Source organism: Camelus ferus, chromosome 23, assembly GCF_009834535.1.
Source record: "Camelus ferus isolate YT-003-E chromosome 23, BCGSAC_Cfer_1.0, whole genome shotgun sequence".
NCBI classification, from domain to species: Eukaryota; Metazoa; Chordata; class Mammalia; order Artiodactyla; family Camelidae; genus Camelus; species Camelus ferus.
This window is the reverse complement of record NC_045718.1, coordinates 2,946,382-2,972,611: the sequence shown is the minus strand read 5'-3', so window position 1 is coordinate 2,972,611 and position 26,230 is coordinate 2,946,382. Positions and strand designations below refer to the sequence as shown.

Here is a 26,230-nt window from a genome sequence, read left to right as displayed (position 1 = left end):
CCCAAAAAGTGATAGGTTGGGTCAAGATTCAGGGAGTTTTTGCTGGCAGTGAGTGGATTTACGAAATTAAGGAAAGAGGCAAAAAGGAATGAAATTAAAAATAAAGAAATAAAGAAATGTTTCATTTATATGGGGGTGGGGGGTGGGGAAGTTTGTTAATAACCTAGTTTCCAGGCTGTAATTGTAAAGTTTAGGATAGGACCACATACATCTTTATCAAATACAGAGATTACATAGGAGTGAGAGAGGCTCTTTTTGTGGTCTTGAGTTGTACCTCAATTGATAAAACTGTATTAACATTATCCGTTAATAAATTCAACCAAGTAATTCATTGTACATATCTCGGTATTTCTCAAACTATTTTAGAAAATAGATTTAGTTGAACAGCATCATCAGCATTGTTATTTTACTGAAGGGCCTCTCAGAGCCTTTAATATGCAAATAGCCTCTGTAAAATTCTCAGAGGGCGATATAACCTATGCATGTTTTGCAAACCAATTTAACCAAGGATCCTGTTTTTGGGACATTTATTAATATCCTTTGGATCATGTGAGTTGTGGGGTGACTGAGTTATATGAAACAGTTTGGGGAAGGCTGATGTATTTCTGTGTGACTCCTGAAAGTGAATACATACACTCACGTGTTAAACATGATTATCCATCCACGAGAGAAAGAAGAACACAACTTTTCATATTATGCTCATAATACTACTTTAAGAACTGATTTCCTTTTAGTGAAACACACAAACACACCCTTGGTTCTAGATAAAGCCTGAAATGTCATACTGGAACATCAGAGCAGAGTTTAAATGAAATCAAGAGACAATTTAAAAAGCAACTAAGTGGACGTAGACAAACAAGTATCAAAAAAGACAAAAATTAGGTACCACCTCTGAGTATTCAATGAAAATCATAGTGCTTGTGAGTCACACAGAAACTGTATTACCTCACTCCTGCTTTGCATCTATAGTACAGTTCCATTCCTCTGTTCATTTACTTTCTAATGTTCTATTTTTACTGTGTCTAAATTTACTAAAGTTTAACACCTTCCCCCCCTTTCCCCTTTAATCACGTTTTAGCTTTTTTCATTTCTTTCTTTCTCCAAGATATTTTTCCAGTTATATAATGTGGTCACGTTTTATCTGGTCACCTAAGATCCATTCAAACCTGTTTCATTTTCAGAGGTTTTAAAAGCCAAAGTCACATTAGAAAATGAAAAGCCCATGACGCCGGTTGTAGCCTGCCATGTTTGTCATCCAACTCCGAACCAACGTGAAGGCTACTCCGATCTGATGAGAGGTGTGAAGAGAAGGCAAGATGAAGCAGACGCAGAGAAAGGAAGACAATGACAAAGACCAAAAAAAAGGAGACAATATTTTAAAATCCCTGAGATTGTCAGAACTAAGAAAGCTCACAGAATGCATCTTGATTAGGTTTATAGACTCCAAAATGTGCTTTTGGTGTTTGTCAGGGCAGGAGTTCACCATTAGCAATACGGCCTCACATCCCCAAACACTGAACAATACACTATGTATTTTCCAACACAGGAGTCAGAGCTGGTGAGTTTCTGACAATGGATTCTGTCCATCCTGAAGGCCTATGGAAGAGGACCATGGATGAAAGACGATTCAAGGTCCTGGCTGGAAACCATTCTGACACAGTCATATCACACTTACGCCACTAATCAGCTTGGCCAACTGGCCCAAGTTTATGGGAAAAGTGCAACACCGAAAACTAGTCATTAAACATCACAAAGAAAAAATACACACTTCTGATGGACAGAATTTTTATTATGAATTGTGGGTTATGTTTTGTATTTGTAGGAACAGATCCTTTAAGTATTGTCAAATAATTTTATTACTGTGTATTTCCTTTCAACTTTGAATGATGAATTATAGAAATATTCATATTGCTTTCTACATGCTCCCTCAAAATCTAAAGGAGTGGTCTCACTCTTATGTTAATTCTCTTTCTTTTTCACTTTCTTCCCCCACCCCACATTTCCTTTCAGTGTGTGTGGGTACATAAACTACGGTCTATCCATACAACTAGCTCATCTTCCCAACACCTGTACATACATCTGTCCCTCCAGCCACCCCATCTATGTATCTGTCCAGTTTTAAATATTCAAGAACTTTTTACATAAGCCATGATTTAAAACTTTCTCTATTTCCTAAAATAAAGATCAGCTGGACAAAGTGTTCTTCCATGATTTGTAATTTTACATTCATGTATATAGTAAATTACTGAAGAGAGAAAATCAGATATGAATACTCTTTAATTAATAATTAATACAGATATATAGTAAAAGTTGATGGAGAGTCAATATACAGAAAAGTATTCCTGACAAGTTTAGATAATAAATAATGGTAAAAACTTCTAGAGTCAATTTATACTAAAAGATCATAATAACTTATACATACGAAATTCTTATTCCCATTTCAGGGGATCAAAAGAGGCAAATAATTTCAAATATGTAAAACTAAGTAAAAAAATATTTCTACTGGCTTTGACCTCTTTTTAAAAATCTAGAAAATCTGCTTTTTATGCATCTTCTAGTGAAATGATGATGATGATAATGATGATTTGGTTTAGCTGACTTCATACTTAGTGAAAATAACTCAGATCCTAGTAACACACGTGCAACTACTTCTACATCATGCTCAAATTATTCATCAATTTATTAAATTCTATTGGAGGAAAAACATTCTCAGTAAAACCAGTCCCCCCGGCCCAGGACAATCATATAACACACTTGTACACAAGTGACATACGTCTAAAAGTTAAATTAGCACAAAACATCTTCAAGCATGTGGACTCAGCCTCTTTACTTGTGCATCTTTGAAAACAGACAAGTTTGTTCATATGAGTCATAATATATGTGCTTAAATTTTAATAATGTTATCTTAAAGTCTAACAAAACAATACTATGCAGATAGCACTAAGATATCTATCTCTTTTCAATATACTTCTGTTTTTAAATTTTTTCCAGAAAAATATGTTTCAAAAATTAAAGGCATCAATACAATAATAACACTAAGTCACAAATAAGGGCAAGATTAGAGGAAACCAAACATCAAATTGCAACAAGTACCTCTCATACTTTTAAGTAGATGGAAAGCATAAAGTTCTGCATAACTGGGGTACTATACTTCCTCCTGTTAGGATGCTAATTTCATAGAGATAAAAAGACTGAAAGAGAAGAACTATTTAACCAAAACGTAATGCTACTGCAGTTTAAATTAAAATACTGTAAATCTAACACAATGAATCAAGATTCTACCTCTATTGTGCTTGCCAAGATACAGATTTAAACCACAATTTCTCAGCAGTAGGAATACACGCAAATGATACATTGACTTTAAAAATAAACACATACCATAAAAAATCTTCAGAGAAAAAAGGAAAGATCATAAAAATCACCAAGTAAGAATATTTTTATGAGCTTTGTCCATTGACTGCATAATGGTTTTGTGAAAAGATTAAATATTCTTCCTTTACTGTTTCCAACTCTAGTAACATAATGATTTATTCCTAAATATTAAATGGAGAATATGCAAAAATAAATAAAGCACAGTTTGTGAGTCAAAATGGTTGGGGTTTCTTTCTGGCTTTTTCCTTAGTAAGCTCTGTAAAGTTTGTTGAGTTCCTTAACCTATTTGCTTTCCAAATATAAGATGGATATTAAGACAGTACCCTCCCTGATGTTTCGCTGTAATGATCCAATATTATATTAACATAATATACTTGGAAATTATACAAATGCACTATTAAAATATTTCAGAAACCTTAAAATGCCAAGGAAGTTGTCATTATGTCATTATTTTGCTGAAATACTGCTATATTACTTTATTGAAATACATTTTGCATCATGATCATTTGCTGAAAATCTGTCCCCATGGGGTTTCACAGTCAACCCTGTCTCAGTGCTGTAGGTCAGCGGATTTGAGGTATGATGGAATGGTAAGGATACAAATCAAATAATGATGCTATTTGATGTCGAAGAGATTACAGAAATATTTGGTATCCCGTTCTATTTACTGCTCATCCCTGTCACTAATAATATCCTTCAGATATGTGATTTTTTTAGAATAGATACAGAAATTAACCCAAATTCTATCAAAAAGAAGGATGACTTCCCTGAGCTTAGCTATAAACACACGGTACAAAGTTTAGAGAATTGATAATTATCCAATGAACCTCATACATTTCATTGAAAAGTCTCACGTTGACTATTTCAGTAGAAACAAACAAAGAAAACAACAATATTTAGGATCAATATCTGGAAGATCCAGGTTTTCCATAAACAAACATCAGTCTAATCCAAATATTTCCACTGACAATGACAAAGCCCATCTTCTACAGCTTTGCGATCTTCAGTATGAACAATTTCGGTTTGGACTTCGCTTGTAAACAAGTTTTGAAAAAGTTTAAAAAGAAGATTTCTCCCAGGAAATAAGATAACCCACCATGTTCAATCTTTGACAGGATTTGAAGTTAATTAAGGCAGTTGGATTTTCTATTCACGTGGAGACTGCCATTACTCCTTTTTTTTTTAAAAAAAATGGAAGGTTTTAATAGTTGGCATTACCTCCAAGGAGAACACTTCACATTGCTTCTTCTTTCAAATACTGTATGTGCCTACATTCCCACAAGGGAATTACAAATCTTATGCATTGTCAGAATTTACAAAATTGAGAACGCAAGCATAGGGCAAGAAGGCAAAAAATAATACGCTGGGAGGCAAATAAACGCCAAAAGAACTAAAACAGTTCAGCACAAGGCCTTCCTAGGTCAGCTAATTTGAAGTCTACATTTTATGCCCAAATGCAAATTTTTACAGTATTATATAGTCCACAGTCAAACGTGTTTTTCACACCTTTAATAGCGCCAAGTCAGAGGCATTTCATAGGATAATAAAAGATTTCCCCTTCAGAGAATTACACAAGGATACCCTAGCCTACTTTGCTAAATTAAAGACAAGGCTTTTATAATATTGCTCTCAAACAAAGGTTTGCTGAAAGTGTTAACTACATAGACCCCTGGAATAGCAAAGATGCAAACCGTCACATGCAGTGATAATAGTCTTTAAAAGACAGTGAATTAATTTTTTAAAGGATTAATGAAATTAATGACAACTAAATAAATAGTTGAATTATTTAAATGTTATCAATATGACTTTTTTTTAATTGAAGTATAGTTAGTTTACAATGTTGTGTTAATTTCTGGTGCACAGCATAGTGATTCAGTTATACATATACATATATTCCTTTTCATATTCTTTTTCATTATAGGTTATTACAAGGTATAGAATGTAGTTCCCTGTGCTATACAGTAGGACTTTACTCTTTATCTGTTTCATATACAGTAGTTAGTATCTGCAAATCACGAACTCCCAATTTATCCCTCTGCCCCCTACTCCCTGATCCCCCCCTGATAACCATGAGTTTGTGTTCTATGTCTGTGAGTCTCTTTCTGTTTTGTAAATAAGTTCACTGAGTACAGGGAGCAGACTGGGAAAGCAAAACTTCTGACGCAGTAAGGTGAAGAGGGTGGGGACGGTCCCCACAATGTCTTCTGATGCTATACCAACCTTTGCTGCAGAAGGAAACCTGGCTCCTTCTGTGTAGAAACAGAAGTACCTAGAAGCGCCCTTGAGTTTTCCGGAGATTTCTGGGAGGGAACCATCATAAACAGAGGGCAGAGAAAATCCCTTTGCGTCGCTGCAGGAAAGTAGGTTGCTCTGCAGCATCAGACACAGTGGCGGGGATTTTAGTGGCAGCCTCTCGTGGGGTTCTCCCTTGGGACAACATCCTGACAGAGCGGACCCATTTCACTGAGAGTAGCTGTGCATATTTATGCGCTTCTCAGTAAAGCATAGAGTGAAAATTATTTGTATGTGCACACACATACTCCAGGGAGAATCTCACCGTATTAAATTCTTGAGGATCACGAGAGACAATAAACCACGCCAGCCCCTAGGTGTCTTCTCTTACGACTACGGCCCCTTCTCAGAATAGCCAACGATACTGTTAAACACGGCTTCGTGACTGAGTCCCTTTCTTCCTGTTTCAGCTGACTTTACTCCTCGCACCTAAGTCTCCCCATTAAGCAATGCCTTCATTGTTCATGGACGGAGTCCATCTCTGTATGGAGTGTCTTGGAATCAACCAAAATGGCCAGTCACTAACAGTCCCTGGTTACTGAGAGAGTCTTCTATTCTAGGCAATGGGTTAACGGTTTTACACACATTCACCCATTTAATCCTCAGAGCGATCCTATGAGGCAGGTGCTATTATTATCCCATTTTAGAAATGAGAAAACTGGAACTGGTGAGAGGCTGAGCCTGGAGTGGCAGCTGGGGAACAGGGCTGCAGAGCCCACATTCTTAAGCACGATGTTTAGACTCCTGCTCTGTCATCAAATTCTATTTTGGGAAAAGAGCATTTGGTATATACTCTAAAGGCAGAAGCACAGGCAGATAAGATCCAATTATTGCGGTAAACAATACTCGCATCATGATGGGGGAGGGACATGTAAAGAAATGGACAGCATGATGAACCAGTGCGGGGAGAAATGAATCCTTTGCCTCCACTGGAGGGCTGGGCATTTTGTATCTCTGACTCCATGCGGCGTCTTCACGCAGAAGAAGCTTACAGCTGTGAGACGTGGGTAAACCAAAAATGATAAAATGATCCAGTCGCCCTGCTTTGCAATAGCCTTAATAAAGGCAGGGACCCAGAAATGTTCATCTCCTGGCTCTGAGGACCTCCTTAAAATGTTACTGAAATAAAACAAGGCCTGTTTTGCCAGGGTTACAGAGGGAAAGACACATTCTGGCTGAGGTTTACAGTTTAGAAGGAGACCCAGATGGGTGGTTTTTCATCTAGACACCCCTGACCAATGGGGACATTTACTTCTGCTGGGATATCATGACAACGATTCAGGAACTTTGGAAATTGCTCAGTTGCATGTGGAAACGCTAGAAGATCTGCTAAAATAAAAGGGAACAATCACACAGGGAGAGAAAATGCATATCCATTAGGTGGGCTTCTTTTTTTTTTTTCCCCTTTAAACTGAGTCCTCAGTCACTGAAAGAGATAAAAGCCATGACTCACATTAAAGCTTCCTTGCTCTACAGATGAATTAACAATTAGCAAGGGGAAGTCTTTCGTTTTGGTCTCCTGATAGCTATCTGGACTATTAAACATGTGAGGCTTGCATAGGAAATTACAAAGGCTTCCCTCCGTTTCAGATTCAAGCTGCATCCACGATACATTTGTAGATTTCTGTGCACAGGACCCTAACCATAAAAAAAGTTCCTTCTCCTTTTTTTTTTTTTAAGGTGTGATTCACTGCTCTTGGTTGGCTCAGAGGCATATGTGCTAAATTTATCATCTAGATTGGAGCCAAAATCAAAACGATAACAATTTGAAATAGTCCTAGTTTACAAAATATTTTGCAGGGAAAATATTGTCCCACCAGGGGTCAAGCTGCTTCACTGGAAGCCGGGCGCCCTAATCTATGACACGTACAAGTACAAATTAGGTCATCTGCAACAGGTGACAAGTTTTAATTGAATGTCTTCTGTCTGCAATTCTGACAAAAGGTGAATAGAAATAAATGAGTCTGGCAAGACGGCCCTGAGCCTTACAATACCCAATATCTCATTATTTTTAAACAGCTATCTATAAACTGATGCTGACAAGCCTTGAACCTTTTATTTCTGCCCAAGATGAGGTGGCTGTGAAGGGGGAAAAAAAAAAAGAGCAAAGAAAAAGGGCCATCCAGAACATTACATTAAACATGCAACACCTACCATTACCACTTCCCCAATGTAATTAAAGGGACTCTCCTATTCAAAAGGCACTATTTCTTACTTTACTTGATGTCAGAAAGAGAGAGAGAGAGAGAGAGAGAACATGCTTGGCCTGCATTTGCTAAACACAGAGACTGCCTGTAAAGAGAAAAAGAAAATCTTCCTTTTCTTGCTTTTTTGCCTGTTAAAAATTTCATCAACTATTGAAAGAGATATTGCTGCGACTTAAACCTATCTAAACTCTATTTTGTCTTGTTACTATTTAATACCGGTGACTCTTCCCTTCATCCTTTTCGAAATTGCCTTCTCATGTGAATCAAGTTATGAATGAGCGGGGAGAGACGTGGAATGTGGTTGCAGATCAACATCAGGAAAAGTGATTCTACTAATTCACAATTAAATGTGACACTGGCAGCAATAAGTTTAACACAATAATAACAGTAATAACGGTGCACAGCACCCCATGGGGATGCTCTGTAAACAGAAGCACAAATACTATTTATGCAAAATTCAATGCCCTGTAAAAATGAATTAAATATGAAATCAACCAAGCTGGTCTACCAGTTGCTAGATTGAGAGCCATAGTCACTGTGTTTTATTCAATGGAGGGGAGTACCATGGAATCCAAGGACCATAAAAACCAGATGTGGATTTCAAAGAGAATATAGATTTTTGAGAAAAAAGAAAAAAGGGAACTAGATGACGGAGAAAGATGGCGGTGAGTTTGGAGGTTGTCTGGTTTCAGCATATGTGATTCTAGATCACATGGGCACTTATAAAGCTCAAAAGGGAAGCTTACAGTGGTTTTAGCACGGGAAAATTCTAAGCCTTGGCCAATTCATGAGTAACTCACCAAAGATAATAAAAATGTATTACCAGATTCAAGCAGAAAATCCAAGCACCAATTCTAAGATACCAAAGTGACTCACGGTGTTTAATAATATTTTTCTGGTGATTATGATTTGGCAGAGTGGAGATTGGAAATAAAGGAATTCTAGCACAAAGAACATACGTCTAGGTCATGAGAAAAAAGAATTATACCTAAAACATAAATTATGCAAGAAAAAAAATCAGTTCACCAGAGATCAAATGTTAATATAATATTTATGTCTACAGGCCCAAACCTCACACTACTACTGAGAAATTTTCCTGTGACACCATGGTTTCTTACTTCTTAACACTGGCAGCAATAAGCTTAATGCAATAATAATAGTCATAACAATGCCCAGCCCTCCGTGGGGAGTCTCTGTGTACACAGAAGCACAGAGAACATTGACGCAAAATTCAGTGCCCCATAAACATGAATTAAATCTGAAACAAGCTGGTATCCAAGTGGCTGGAAGGAGAGCCACTGTGTTGCACTCAGTGGAGAGGACAGTGGAGCCCAGCAGCCTCTCTGCAAGTTGCAGTGGAGCCAACAAGAAGTGCCATCAGCTGAGTATTTGTGTCCCCTCAACATTCACGTGTTGAAACTGAATCCCCCACGTGATGGTATTTGGAGGTGGGGCCTTTGGGAGGTGACTAGGTCATGAAGGCGCCGCCCTCAAGACGGGATCAGTGCCCTTCTAAAGGAGTTCCCAGAGAGCGCCCGGGCCCTTTGCACCACGTGAGGACAACGAGAAGGCTGTCTGTGAACCAGGAAAACCTCACCAAACACTGAACCTCCATGGCCTTGATCTTGGACTTCTCAGCCCTTAGAACTCTGAGAAACAAATTTCTCTTGTTTAAAAGCCACCCGGGGGGAAGGGTATATACAGCTCCAGCGGCTGAGCGCATGCTCAGCACCCAAGAGGTCCTGGGTTCAATCCCCAGTACCTCCTCCAATAAACATAATGACCTTCTCCTCATCAAAACGAAACAACATAAGCAAAATGCGTGCTTTCATTCTGGTATATACAAAATAGATAAACAAGTTTCTACTGCATAGCACAGGGAACTATATTTGATATCTTATAGTAGTTTATGGTGAAAAAGAATATGAAAATGAATATATATATATATATATATGTTCATGTATGACTGAAGCACTGTGCTGTACACCAGAAATCGACACAACATTGTAAATTTACTGTACCTCAATAAAAGCCACCCAGTCTATGATACCCTGGTATAGCAGCCCGAGTGGACTAAGACAAGAAGACATGAAGGGACATTAACAACCAGGGAGGGAGTTAGAGGGACACCCTACAATGAGTTGATTCAGAGTGTAATATGAAATAAAGAAAAGACAATGTGAATATGAAAATGAATAAATGTATGTACAGGCATGACTGGGACATTGTGCTGCACACTGGAAATGGACACATTGTAACTGACTGTACTTCAATTGAAAAAAAAAAAAAGACAGTGGTTTCCATCCCCAACTCTGTACACCCTCATGAACCCCCATTCATCCACCAACTGTGCTGTTAAATACCTGTGAGGAAAGTTAATGGAGAAAAAGAAAGGAGAAGCAAAGGAGCACATGAGAGAATGGTGTAAGCCTTGCAAAATGCAGAAGTGGAGAAGACAGCATGGAAGATTCTGGAAACACTCCCAGCTGCCTGGGGCCCTGGGATGTCCAGGAAAGCACGTGGCTACTGTGAGCACATCTCCAAGCCGATCCAGCTTTCCTCCCCCAAAGATGATAAATTAGACTGTTAAGAAATTTAGATCTCATGAGAAAAACTGGGGTAGGATAATCATGAGAGGCAGTGATAATAAGCAAGTGCTCATACAGAAGTGATATATTCACCAAAAGTAAATAAAGACGAATATGAAAAGACTCTCAATAACAGACACACTAAATAAGTGATGTTTCCTGTACGATTAATTTCCATTTATCATCCTTTGATCTCTTGGATATTTTCAGAATTTTCCTTTTACTTGGTTTCAGCAAGGTGACTATAAATTCAGTTTGAACTGCTGTAGATAATATGCATATGAAAAGACACTTTTTAAAAAAAAAATCTGGTTTTTAAACCAAATGTTCAATAACATTTTTGTGTTACTACTCAGAGCACCTAGGTTTTAATAAGGAGCTACTCCAGATTCACGCTTAACTGACGTATAATGTTAAAGATTTGGGGGAGAGTTAGACACAAGGAAATAGAAACATGCAAGATTTCCTGCCAAGGAAAATAACCATTAGACAAGTGTCTACTCTGAGGCCAGTAAGAAAATTGTACATTAAAGTGCTGTGGCAGCATGCAGTCCATAGCTGTACTTTTATTCTTAAACTAGGATGTGAAGAGTGCTTGAAGAAAATACGGAAGACACCAATGATATTTCCAGATGCCAAAGATACTGGGTCTTGGCTGAGGAAAGCCTGTGTTTGGAGCCGGTCATACATCTCCTAAAAGACCTCCCTGTGGGTAGGTGTTAGGGGAGGGGATCTTTGGGAGGGTATTGCCAGGACACTCAAAATGGTCCACATGCCAGGAGGAATCTTTAAATCCAAAAGCACTCCAAGGAAAGACAAACATCCTTTGGCAGTCACCAGGCAGCTCAAGGCTAGATGTTGGCTGTAAGACTCTTAAGTGTCACTACCTCATATAAAATGAAGCAGAATGTCCCATGAAAATCTCCTTGCAGTATTCCAAACCACATTTTCTTGCTCTTGCCTGTCAACACACTCTCTTTGTATTTTTGAAACATAATCTGGGTTTAACTCAAACTTCAAAATATTTTCTTTATTATGTATATTCCTAATTCCATTTTAAAAAAAGTTAAGCATTGAGGGCATGGTGTAAAATGACACTCTAACTGGGACAGCTTCAAAGAATCGAAACGTAGCCAAATGATTCTGATGTATATTTAGTTGCATGTTGCTTTGTCATTGCACATGCATTATGTCACATGCCTGTCACACTGTAGACACTCAAAAATACTGAGAAAGTGAGTAAGTAAACAAATTTACAACATGCTTTATAGCCATGTGCTAATCAGGTTTTTTTCATTTGATTGTTTTCATTTGAAACTTCTAAATCTGGAATGTATACACAGAAAGACATGAACCTCTTGTTGATTCAGTAATTTTTGCTTATAATACTTTTCTTAATGCACTAGTACGCTGTAACTTTAGAATGACAGAGCAAGCTTGAAGACAACAAAATAGCACGAAGCACTAAAAAGACGGGAGCTGCTGAAAGGTAGGACATCCAAGTTTAATGATTCAATATTCACCCTGGCAATATGAGAGGAAAGAATATTTGATTTGCTGGGAAAACCTCACATATTAAGACAAACCTACTGATGAGAATTATCTTTAAATACTGAATATTGAGTAGGAGAGATCAAGATCCCTCTGCTTGGGAAATTTGACAAATGAAGAAAACCATTCTCTTTCCGAGACATTTTTATTGCTCTTCTGCCTGGAAGCAGATGAATGAGTTTGACCACGTGTTAAACTCTCTTCCAGTTCTAAGATTCTGTGAATGAAATGGTGTACTTAAAGAGATGGAACTGACCCACGGATTCAGAGCACAACAACTGCCTTGGCAGTTGGAAACTTCAACATAACGTCAGATCTTAAATCAGGAAGACCAGAGCCAAATGGATGGCATTAATGAACCAGGGGAGCAGAAGGCTTTCTGGCACAGGCCTTAGCATTCCCCTCACACTGACCTTGGCCAAATGCATTTCCTTTTGTTCTTGACAATAATACAGAAAATAAAGTGCCCACGTTTGAAAAACACTTCTAGCTTATTACTGCATTAGGAAAAGATCAATGTCTGTTGCACATCGCTGTGGAGACTGAAGGATGGAGAATTATAAACAGCTTCAGATTTGTGGGCATTTTATGACACAGAGACTAGATTATGCTAAGGAGAGGAGAATATGGCCTAATAATGGATATTTTGAAAACAACCAATGAGTAGCTAATGCTTAGCCTGTTACTTAAATGAATTTCATCTGGAGTTTAAAAATAAAAAGGCATTCGGCTAAATAGAATCAGGTTTCAGGAAATATGCCACAATGAGTAATGTTTCATCTCAACATCTATAGTCACCCTTTATCCATGAATTTTAGCATATGCACACATATATAAATACATAGATACAGAAATAGATAAACACAGACAAATTCTAAACCAATAATACACTGTTCAATTTCTTTATTTTCCTGATAATGATTTGGCTGGCCAAATGATTCTGTGAGAATTATTTATTTGCAAAAAATTTTCCATCCAAAGAAAACCCATGTTATGTGAGTTTACATCGATATTTATATTAGTCATTGCAAATTCAAACAGCTCCAGGGACCGCCAAGGTAAAGTGAAGAAGTGAAATGGACTGTGTGTTAAAAAAAAAAAGAGGGGTCTGCACTGTGGTGACCAGAGAGTACCTGCCCCACCACATGCACAGACCCTCCCAGCGCCAAGGCGACACTGCCTGGTGGGAGTGGGTAGGCGCACGTGAATGTGAGTCCAGTGCTGTCTTATTCGCAAAAGAAGCCAGCAGTCTGAATCTATATATATAAATTACCCAATGTTTCAGTGTTCACATAAGTTTTTAGCTAACAGATGGCCCTCAGGCTACCATTTTATAGCCGTTGGTCTCCATTCTTGTATACAGGGGCCAACTGTTAGACTTTCCCTGAAAGAAGTCAACTCCAACAACTGGCTGGTTAAATTGATCATAAGTTGGTAGCTATTTAGAAATTATCCTTTTATTTTATTTAAGCCTTCATTATAAATGACCATAAATTAATTGCCTAATTGCTGAAGTTGTTCAATAAGCTATATTTTGAAATTCTAATTTAAAAATGCTACTGAGTAGGGCTTTAGGTATAATAATGTATAAATATAAGGATTCTCATTAGATATAATTTCAAACAAGGTAAAAAGTTAATCATCTATGCCCACCCATAGCACCTGTCAGTTAAGAATGCTGACATGTTTTGGTCTACGTTAACCCTCTCAAAGAATCTTGTGAAGTGAGCACAAGTCTCCGTTACTATTTATAGTAAATGGCAGTAAAAGCTTTCCTTAAATTTATCCATTATGTTTACCAAATATCTTGACTGTTTGAAGGAACATCTTTCTACCTAGCAAAATCTGTTAGAAACTGCAAGTCAATTCTTGTAATACAACTGGTGTGTCTTGATTGTCACTAGGATTACACCAATTCAATCATCACTGGGAAGTAGTTGACAAAGACTCACTCTTCTGTTGGCCTAGACCCTTTCTCCCATAACTTATTGGGTTATATGGAAGGAAAGGTCTTTGAAGTGGCAAAGGAGTAAGATGATGCTGAATGCTGTTTGGAACCATCCTAGGAGGAATTTGGTTCTGACAGTGCTTTCTTTGGGTTAGCAGATCATAGATTACAAAGGACCAGAAGATGCTGTTTGAGTGGAAAGCTAGAGGGGGTAAGTGTGGATGGGAGATGGCTAAGACAGTGTTACTATAAAGAAAGAAGAGAAAAGAAAGGGAAAGAGATCTAATTTTAAAAGACTTTTGAGTGTTTTAAAAAATAAAACCTATTAAGTGTAAAAGGAGGTGGTAAAAAAAAAATCACTTTTCAATTAAGAACACTCAAGCACAAAAAAGAACAGTCCCTGTGCCAAATAACATATTACATGGGGTGAAAAAATGAGTCTTTAAACAGATCGTAACATATACTGGACAGCCAGCAGTAAATCCTGGACCAACATATCACTGAAGCCAGGACCAGTAAAAATATAAACTTCCTAACAGAGCAAAGCCACATGTGTACACCTGCTGAACTAAATGGTTATTCCCTAATTCTCATCCATACCAAACCACTCGAGCAATGTGGGCCTCTGACAGATTGGTAACGGCTTCTTCTAAGTCTGTGTATTTCAGAAACTCACTTTTACACACTTCTCATCTCCGCTGCCATCCGGAGAACCGACGGGAGTCCCCAGGAAGTTGTCATCTCAGTGCCCTAATCAGTCAAGAAGGTTGCTGTTGGGCAGCATAAGGGCCCCCCCACCCCCATCTCCAGGGGCTTCCTGGCCACCCTCTCAGCACTCAAGAGTCCCTGCTGGCCAAGGAAATTGAAGACCAGGAAATTGACCCAAGTCATGGCACGGCAGGTCAGGAACATACTTTAATGTCATAATGACATTTCCATCACAATGTTGAGACTGGAAAAAAGTACAATATTTAGATTTCAAAAAAAACTTTTGGATAATCATATATCTTGGTTTACTCATGCCTTTAACTGTGTCCCAAGAGAGACAGTCAACATAGCCAAGAACTTCTGTGATTTTGGGGGAGAAACATAGAAAAATCACTCTTCTCTTTATTCTTCCTTATTTCTCTCATCTGACCACCTAATTTAATTATGTAAAAATATATATATTTGTACACACACACACACACACACATATATATATACATATATGAATGACGTATATATGTATAGGACTGATCAGAACTTTCTAAAATAAATTATACTTTTTTATAAATCAATGTACTTGGTTGTTGAAAACATGCTACACATGGGAAAAAATAAACATATCAGTAAGCTCTTCTGAGCATTTCTTGCATGGACACTATTCAAATGATTTCAGATTTCAAATAATTTTCCAGTCATGACAAAAATTTTGCATATTTTAAAAAACGTTTACATCACTTGTATATGTATTTGACTTGTTACTTATAAAACCAAGGAAAATAACAAAAGTACTGTTCAGTATTAAAATGGGAAAAAATAGAGCTCAGCACAATACTTCTCTACATATCCGTCCATAATATAATGTACTTTTTCCTGCCAAGGGTATAATTCAAGAATATCAACTTGTAATGAAGTGGTTTTAAGACCATTTGTATGCTAAATACTTGAAAGCTCCCATGGTACTAAATATACTCTATAAATGTTCATTGTTAACAAGAATGAAAATAAAAATAACAGGAATTATTTTAATTACTGGTCTAATAAAATGAGAGTTCGTTCGTCTATCAACACATATTCAGCCCAAAATTAAGATAAACGTAAAAAGTTAAATAAGATATGGAAGGGTGCTGGTATAAAGCTAAAAAGAAATCACTTACAGAAAATACTGCTTGGTATTTTTTGTTTCCCTGGTGCTTACTATGGATTTTCTTTTTCAAGATTGAGATACACTCAAAGAAAATAGAAAAATTAAAAATACGGCATGCACTTGGTAAATCTATATTGCCACATTTAGTAAACTGCTAGTGTGTTCTGAATTTTCATGTGACGTCTTTAGTACAGGATTACGCCAAACACTGTACTATCTCTAAATCTGAATCATATGTTGCCTATTTTAGAGAAGTAGGTGAACAAATCTGAACTTAGAATACAAAATTTCTCTTGAAATCAAGGAGGTAAGCATAGAATAAGGGAGTAAATACACCCTAAAATATTCATAGAATAAATGGGGTAGGAAATCTGATCTCTGAGGAAAACAATTCTTTCAAAATTAGGATGTTAATTGTTTCGAATAATGCCAAAATAGATGTTTGTTTATGCGCAGTTGTGCATAAATCCTAAAAGCATCACCATAACACGTCGTTATTAGATAATACACCATAAATAGAAATATAGGACCAATTATATAAATTTTGTCACTCCGAATGACTGAGTCCAATGAAAATACATAAAAATAAAACTAGTTCTTCTATATTTAAAAAGTTCTTTCGTTTTTTTTCAAGAAATTCCAGTAAGTAACAATATTCCACTTTTCATATAATAAAATGTGAATATATACAAATGATAATTCAAAATCAGAGTAATGATTTCTTAAACAGAAAATTCAAATCTTTGCAACTTTCCACTTTCCTGTATAGTGTAAGCCTGGTTTCTAAAGCTACCTGGGTTTCAGCTTCTTCACCAAACTTCAGCACAATCTTTCAAGATTCTGGGATAAAAATTACTTTCAAAATATTTGAAAAAAAGAACTTCCTAAGGTTTTTTTTGCCACAGATGAAATAGCTATAATTTAAAAAACCAATAATCAATGTTTTCTTTTAAAGCAAATTAATGGCAAAGCTAAAAGGTACATTGACTTTGGCCATTAGAGGGACGTGTTAATTATTTTTAAATTACAATACCTAATAATGATGCAACTATTAAGTGAAATCACACACAAAAATACATGTCAACTTCTACTTGTCCAAGGAAGCTAACAGCCTAAGTAACTTTTGGATTTCCAAAACCTTCCTTTATTAGCACTTTCGTAACATTTGAGACAATATTACCCTGCTTACAACTTCTACACCTGCAGTCCAACCAACACCCATATGATGACTGAAAGTTTAATAAGTAGTCTCATTGTACTGATGCTTCAAAATGGATTAGGTATTATAAATCTCATGTATATAGTAAACTGGCAATGGAAATAAAATAACTCTATTTAATGTAAAAGATTTAAACATACATTCCATGGAATTCTGAGTGAGAAAATCATTTCTGAAAAATTATAACTAATTCTGCAGTCTGTAATTTTGTTTCAAATCAATGCTTTGGACCAAAATGAAAGTACATTCAGAAACTCTAATGCATGTAGTAATAGTTAGACAATCTATACCTTGACTGCAGTGTACCCACTCTGAAATTTTAAAAGAAAGCAGTAGCAATTTTATTGTAATCTGATAAAGAAGCATTTGGACCTTTGGGGAAGGAGTTAATGAATTATAGATCTGAAAGCCAGCTCCATGGATTCACCGTGGACTTTCATTCTAATAGTTAAAGTACATGTCTATCAAATTGCTTATGAGGACAAATTTATGGAAAATAACCAAGAGTAAAGCTTTGTTCTTATTAAGGAACATGAATATGTATGTAATTTTAGCCAGACTAAATTAACCCAAAAATGAATAAATAAAAAAATAAGGACAATAATTGTCACCAGAGAAGGCTTGCCTCCCTTCCTGCTCTTACAAAAACATTTATGTTTAGAGTTTTAAAAAATTCATATTTTTGAATACAACTATTTGGAAAGAGACAAAAGAAAAAGAATCTGCAAGGAAACCATCATAGAGCAAGAAGCATGCACAGTGTTCCCCCCTTAGTAATAAACCTTTTTAAAGCAAGGATAGCCTGCAGGCTTGCTATGAACATAATATATGATAATTAGTGTCCATGCAAGCAGTATGTTATTGCTGATGTGTGTCCATTTCTCTATTTAGAAAGGTTACATTGAGACATTAATCCAACTTTTACATTAAACATCTTTTGCAACTGCATGAGCTCTGAATAGAGTAAAATTCCATTTTAGCAGCAACAGTATATAAATATAAAATGAATATGAAATGTATCACAGATAGCTGTGCAAATTCCTCTGTGTCTTTGTGGGCATGCTACATTCACGTGTGTTCCCCCTAGCAAATGCTCAATCATCAATTCATTTGAACCAGTATCAGTACATAAACGGATCATACCAATGACTTCACCTTTATTTTAAATCTAATCGTTTACTTTGATTGATGTCCATTGACCATTAGAGATTTTAGCCTGTGAAATCAGTACTATTTGAGTTTAGCAAAACGTGCAAATCACAGTGCTGGTACCTGTCTCATTTTCTTGGGCTACTGTTTCTTCTATAACTTTTTACTATGTGAAGACCTGAGAGTGAGGAACTAATATATCAAACAACAACAGCAAAAACCAAGGCAATCAGTCCATTTCTGTTAAGAAATTTATTATTATAAATAATATGATAGCAGTGTTAAATACTGTAAATAGTACTCTATCTAGCACTGCTCTATATAAAATAGAAATAAACAGCTACGATTTTAATATCTTTACGTCCCAGATATTTCAACTATATTAACTCTATTTCAAAGACCTTGGAATACAGTAAATAAAAATATACAGGTGAATTATTAATAGCCACACAGCGCTTTTGTGTAGATCATCTCATTTAACCCACAATTCAGTGCTGTGAATATAGGATTACTATTTCTATATTATATAGTTTGTAGGTTCAGAGGAGATGAGCAACTTCCGATCAAGGTCTTGGACATAGTTTTCTAATTCCAAGTGTCCTTTATACTATTGTATATACATACATTTTTCAGAACCCTAAAAAATATTAAAAATAAGAAGAAATAGACAAAGAGAGCAGATAATTTACTCATTGATCTCTCCACCCCCTCACCCCCCAAAACAAGCAGTTTGAGTATCTCCTGGGTCTTTCTCGGAGGGTTTGAAGGTAATGGGAACACAGCAAAAGGCAGGAATCTACAAGGCATGAAGTATGTTATCACCAAGACTCCTGGCTGAGTATTTGGGAGGGGAAGAGAAGACAGAGTCAGAGGAAGAGCCAACACTTAGATCTTACAGGAAAGGAAAACAGTGCTCTTGGTCAAAATGAGGAAACCGGAAGAGGGAGTCAGTTTCTAAACAAAGATAAGAAGTACGGTGTTATGCTTGTCAAGTTTGAGATGATTTGGGGAAATCCAAGCTGTATCACACAGAACTGAAAACTGAAATTCAAGTGAGAACACAGAACTGGTGGTGTAAACGTGAGCCACAGTACAGACACTTGAAAATATAAATGTAGATTTGTCTTTCAGAAAGTAGAATGAAAAGGCTAGGACCAGTCTTGGAAACTACGCATAAATATAGCAGAGAAACAATACGTGAAACCAGAGGAAAAATCTAAGAATGGGTGATTTTTATAGCAGGAGGGGGGAAGTTGGTAACTTTTGAACCATGTAACTCAAGGGAGGACAAAACATTAAGAAGCAGGATTCGTACAAGTTTAGCAAAAAAAAAATGGAGATAGTAGAATTGAAAAGATTATATAATATCAACTTAAGGAACACATGGCAATATTTCTGTAAGTTATGATAACACTGAATATCTCAAAAACAGTGTGAATGTATATTCTTCAAAATATTTTTTGGTCAACCCTGATGAAAATATATTCAGTATCACAGATTCTTCTCTAAACCAAAATTCTTCTAAAGGTAATCATTATTAATATAGTATGACTAATATTTAATTATATTATACTGCACCATATCAAAAGGGAAACTGTTATAACCCATCTCACTGTTCTCTGTGTGTGTGTTTAAAGGTAGTCTTCAGTGTTGGGATTGCAATATCTCTTAGTATTTTCTTTAATACACATTAAAAAAAAATAGTGGATCAGAGTCAAAGAAGTAAATACCAACCCAATTAAACCGCAGGAATTTTAACAGCCTTGCATCTTCTAGGAATACCACTAAGCTCCATGCTACCAATAGTTCTAAGGTCCATGGTATGGGACTGGATTAATTTTGGTATTTTTGTTATTTTTTTGTTAAATTCAAAAAAAAAAAAACCCCAATCTCATATAAAATATCACACTAGAGTACTTCGAAGTTCTCTGAAGGTTAAGAGCTTAAAGAACTGTACAATCCACACTGATCTGGATGTTATATATGTTAAGGATGGGCAAAAGAATTTGGATAAACACATAAAAAGGAGTTCAAACTGGCTTCTTTTTTCCTCTCTGGAGTAAGGAAGTAAGAAGAGTCCTGAAATCTTACACCACGTAAAATTGTATTTCACTTACGGAGATCATTGATGCCATGTTTTCTGGGCTAAAGATTCAGTTACAGATTTTTGGAGAAAATGAAAGCAGAGGGCAGTAGAATTGGTTCTAATGATGAAAATCCAAGACTGAATACTATTCTGTGATTTTAACTCATGAGGGAGTATGCAAGAGTAACGGGAGAACTAAAAACCCAACCTCATTTTACCCGAGAGAGTGTAAGGCCACAAGACAGCATCTCCATCACACTTGTATTCAGTAATGAGCGATGGGATGAGAGCATATATTCCTTCTATTGTCTCCTAAGGCTTATGATGCTTTACTGACACAGGACTTACTAAAAGCATAAGCTTTATTGACACATGACCACTACCCAGTGGTAAGGTAATGTTCCTTTTATACAAACACTCAAACAACAACTATGGTATTGCAGAAAGACAATGAGTGTTCGTCCCCATTCCTGGTGCAAAGCTCCTAAAATCCTTCGAACTCTCTGAGGGATAAACAAGGGTGACAAAAGCCTCTTTGGTTCTAAGGAGGCAGCTCCTGGGGAGCCCCTAGATAGCTTCAGGATGGGGGCTGTTCATCAGAAAGAACAAATCTTGATTAGAAGCTTGGAACTTTCACCCCCAGCCCCTTACACACAAACCCCCAGAGAGGGGAGAGTGGCCACAGGCTGAATTAGTGGTCAGTGTCCAATAACTTAGTCAGCTGTGCTTACTTAATGGAAACCTCCATCAAATACCCTAAACAATGGGACACAGTTTGGAGAGCTTCCAAGTTGGTGAACACAGCAAGGTCCTTGGAGGATCATGCATCCAGAGGGGGCTTGGAAGCTCTGGAACCTCCCCCATCCCTTGCCCTGTGTGTATCTCCCACCTGCTGTTCCCAGTCACAGTAAGTGCAGCACCTTACTGAAAACTGTGATCCATTCGAGCAAACGATCAAACCTGAAGAGGCTCACGGGAACCAGGTGGGAATCTGTGTGCTGCTTTTTGGTTTAGGAAGCACTTTACCCAGCTTACCTCATCTGATTCTGATTCTCATATCCACTCTGAGAGAGGTACCCTTGTTTCCCATTTTAGAAATGAGGAAATTGAGACACATTCAATCCATTACCAGGTTTGTGGATCACCGTGAGCGCTCCTTCCTGCACATGGCTGCCTTCCTTAGGTACGAGGGACTGTCTGCACTTCAGCATTATAAGAAAAGAAATCAATTAGACAAAGAACTGCCACTGAAATAAGTTGGTATTGTTCAGATTGCTCAATTGGAATGAGTAACAGTCACCACGCCATCTCAATGAACGTATGGAAGGCTGCAGTAATCTATCTTCTTTTCCATAGTTGCTTAGCTTTTTAACTGAAATGGACAGTCCTTTATTGTTAATTGTAATTTTTTTTTAAAGAAGTGAAAAGAAAGAAAAGAAAATGAACAGAATCAATGATAGTTGTTGGTGAATTCCATATATTTGAGGCCCAACTTTACTGTTTTAATTAAATGGAAATACGGGCCCATTGTTTTAAAGACATTAAAAAGACAATTCCGACACTGACACTGGCCCTCCCCACCCCTCCCCAGCCTTGTCTTTTTAAACTGGAAACACCTATGACAGCCAGGCCAAACACCGCCCAGAAGACTGGATTCTGATAATGGCCAAATGTAAATAGCTATCTGCATTCTAATTATTCCTCTAAAAAGCCAACTGATTACAAGTCTACCACTTCGTACATTTTTATACAGTCTGGAAATTAAATCTAGTTTAAAGTCATTCGATAGTGTTCACAGATTTGAAATCAAAAGTAACTATATATAAGTTTGAATAAATTCCCAGGATTCTAGGATTTACTCTACTTACGACGACTGAATCTTAACAATAGTTTGATTCCTGAAAGTCAAGGGAAACCTCTTGGAATTGATGTAAGGTGGTGGCATCACGACTTTAAATTTATGAAACTGGGTCAACTCCCTGCTCCATCACTTCCCAGATGTTTGGTCTTCATCTCTTTTGGGCCTCAGCTTACTCGTTTGTAAAATGGGGATTAAGAATAGTTCTGTAACTCCCAGACGCATGATGACAAGAGATGATGAGTCTCCAGTACAAAGCCCGTCAGCCATTGTTAGTCCCCACGTGTGCACAAAACCCTCACTGTCCTTTAGACAGTTTTAGTTTCCCCAATTTTTATCTAGAAATTAATGTCTTTTATTTACAATAACCTTATTTATGCCTTTTTGAGTACTCTTTCAAGTAGCAATATTTTGAGGAGAGCAAAGTGTCCATGAAAACCGACTGGCTCGCTGGTTCCATCGGTCCTCTTATGCAGCCAGCCATCCAGTCAAGAGGGAAGACCTTCCACAGACTGTCTTCCATCACTCCCGCCTTTCAAGACTGGTTCTCTACCTCCATCCCATGAGCTGACCAGAGCCTTCAGCATCCTGGAACCAACTCATCAAATCTGATCACTCAGTTCACAATAAAGTGGAGTGGAAAAAATGCCTGGTTTTAGCTTGACTCACAGCTCAACCACGTCCTTGCTGTGTCATCTCTGCACCATTCATTAACGCCATTGAGCATCATTTTCCCTCTCCTGTAGAGTCAGAGTGAGGACTTAGAAAAACAGCACTTCTAGAAGGCCTAGCACAGTGCATGGCACATGGCAGACAACTCAGTCAATATTAATTCTCCATCGCCTTCATTGAACTTCTTCCCAGAAAGGATGACAATAACATGCAAAGAAAACAATGCAAAAAAAAAATTAGTCTCTATTGGTGGAATTTCAGGACTCAGTAGCATCTTGGTAGAGAAGATATTTTGAGACCTGAGGCATTTTTAGCATCTGTCCCATCACAATAGGCAACCACTTCATCTGCACTGCAGAGAGTAGACTGTGTCTAGAGGTGACGTTTCCATAAACTCGTCTAGGAAAAATCCTGCACGCACTTGTGTGAGGGTGAGAAATCTATCTCCCCTCCTTCTAGGAAAGATGAGAGGGATGTTGTTTTCTAGGCAAGCATTTGAAATACGTATTTAGAAAGAGAAACCTGGTATGATACAATAAAACAGTATGTAGCATATTAAACGTTTAATGGTAGAAAACGTGTTTTTTTTTTCCCCCAAAGTTGGTATTATCACTTGAGAAGGCTTACTTGATGTCTAAAATTCTCTAGTCCTCATGACACTATGCTCTTGTTACATTAAGAACTTGAGTTAGCTCAAAAATGACAGGGCCATGATACACAGAGATACAGGAAACCCTGATTCAGCACAATTGCTAGAATCTAACATAATCAATCATAATTGGACTTATTTATTTTTTCACTTGATAAAATAAGTTCTGGAAAGTCACGGAGAAGCATGTACAGTTTAAATTATTTCAGAGAACTAAAATTCAAATAATTAAAAAAATAAACTGCCAGTATCAAATGTCAAATGTCAAATGCATGCCATGTCAATTTCTTGGCAAGGGTGCAGCTCAGATTTCATTTCTATTATGCTTGTAGCACCTTGCCTCTATTTCTGGAGACAAATAAATTTTGAGAGAGCCTAATTAGCTGTCTATTCAGGTACAACTCAGAGAAAAAGCTAAGGGCATTCCAGGCTGTTTTTCCCCAACTTCTGATTTCTTAAAATGCTGAATTTCTGCTTAAACTGCCTCAAAGCCCTTGGGATCAAGTGGAGATTTTATTTTCTGCAATGCCAGATTATGAAAACAATTATACAAAGCATCAATAGCATTTCCTCTCCAATGATTTTGGTAGAAACACAGTAAAACATTTTTAAAAAAAAATAACAAGTTAGGTGTTTTAGTAGTGCAGGGGAAAGACAAAGGTTTATTGCCATGTTTCATATGCATTATTTTGACGTGTGCTGCCCCAAAGCCAATTCAACGAGCCATCAGGGATTCCCCGCAGCTCCGTTTTCTCTGGAGAAGAACACGCGTTCTTACACTGCTTCCAACCTGTACGAGCCCCATCCCTGGGGTCAACCGGCTCACCGAGAAAGTCAGATGAGGAACAACACAAAACACGATTACTGCTCTGGTTTTCCCTAAATGCTCTAGGTAGCCGTCACTTTACCCTGTGTACACCGCATTCCATTACTGCCCAAAGTAATAAAGACTTCTGTCACTGCGAGAGCTTTTCATCTTCAGAGCTCCTTTCTCCTCTCCTGATAAGACTGCCAGCTCCACTCTCAGTAAATGAGCTCATGTGAACACTTTATTTTCAGTGCAGGAAAACAAAAAGGGCCACTGCCCAGCTTCAGAGATGGAGGGGGTGGTGCTCTGTCTTCAAAGTCAGATGAGGATGTTTGAAAGGGATTGAAACTGACCTAGGGAACCTCCCTTGGAATAAGGAAGTTAAAGCTGAGCCATTATATGCCTCCACTGGCCTCATTTCTATTTTACAGTGCCTGAAGGCCAGGGACGGGGGGGAGAGAGGCAGGGAGGGAGGGAGAGATGGGGGGAGAGAGAGGAACAGAGTCGCTACCTCTAAACCAATTTCTGCTTGTGAACATTAAACATTTGCATTCACTTTGGCCAACACCACTAGCCAATGTCAGTGCCACAAGTCTATGTGAGCTGAACATGTCTGTCACATGTGGGACAGATGGCTGAAGTGTCACAATGCAGTCAATTCCGAAATAAGTGAATAGCTGCTTAGGCTTCCTCGTCCAAACAGTAACTAAATTTAATTTTTTTGCAATCAGTGGCATATGTTTGCATCTGTGTACAATATGACTTGGGCCAAATCTGATCTGGCCATGGCATCCCAAGTACTAAGGCTGTATAATTCCTAGGGTTCAATGTAGTGCAAATACCAGAGGGGGACTGGTTAACTAATTAAGAATGTAGATTGTTTTTTTGATCCCTTGGGTATCTACCATTAGACGATCTTCTCTGCTGTATTTCTAAAATGTTTAAACTTTCCCCATCTAATAATAATAATAATAATAATAATAATAATAATAATAATAATAATAATAATAATGAAGGAGGAGGAGGAGGAGGAGGAGGAGGAGGAGGAGGAGGAGGAGGAGGAGGAGGAGGAGGAGGAGGAGGAGGAGAAGAAGAAGAAGAAGAAGAAGAAGAAGAAGAAGAAGAAGAAGAAGAAGAAGAAGAAGAAGAAGAAGAAGAAGAAGAAGAAGAAGAAGAAAAAGAAGAAGAAGAAGAAGAAGAAGAAGAAGAAATTTAATTTCCTATTTCAACTAAAGGGATTGGTTTTACCTGTTGGCATCAATATATTTACCCAATTCAATTTATTCAAATATGTATAAAGTGCTTATTATGTGCCAAGCTCTGTGGTAGACATGGAGTTACCACCTTCTAGGGTTCACAGTCTGGTGGCGGGGCAGGAATACTGACAAATAATTACAGCTATGTAATGTTTGTTTATTTTCTAACAAAAGCCTGGGCCAGGCCCTAGAAGGAACATAAAGAAGAAACTTTAACTTCTCTGGGAAGGTCAAGGAAGGTGTCCAGGCATCACTAAGTTGAGACATCAAGGTGCGCAGGTAGATGAGGAAGATGCAAGGACGTTTGAGTCATTAGTCGTAGAGAATTGTGGTGGCAGAGAAGCAACTAAGAACAGGATCTGAAACTGTGCGTCCAACATCTGGCTATTTAAATTTCAATGTAAACTAATTAAAATAAAACCTGAACTTCAGTTTCTCAGTTACACTTGCTATATTTCAAATAGCCCGTTGTCACATGTGGCTAGCGGCTGCCATATTGGACAGTGTAGTTACAGAGCCTTTCCATCACTGCAGAAAAGTTCCACTGGACATCTGATTCGGGAACACAGACTTGAGGAGTGGCAAGCTATGGAAGTCTGAAACGCAGAAAGGAACCTGGTCCTGCAGATCCTGAGAAACCACTTGAAAGAAACGCAGGTTTTAGCTTACCATATCTTAACAGCTGCAGATGAATCTAAGTAATTTAAGTAAGTAGTATGGGTA

At 37.5% G+C, this 26,230-nt stretch overlaps 1 protein-coding gene across 15 annotated transcripts in view; it reads right to left on the bottom strand.

The window, feature by feature from the left end:
- The window catches only part of ESRRG (estrogen related receptor gamma), a 580,472-nt gene that overhangs the window by 65,388 nt on the left and 488,854 nt on the right, over positions 1-26,230 (bottom strand). The window lies entirely within an intron of this gene.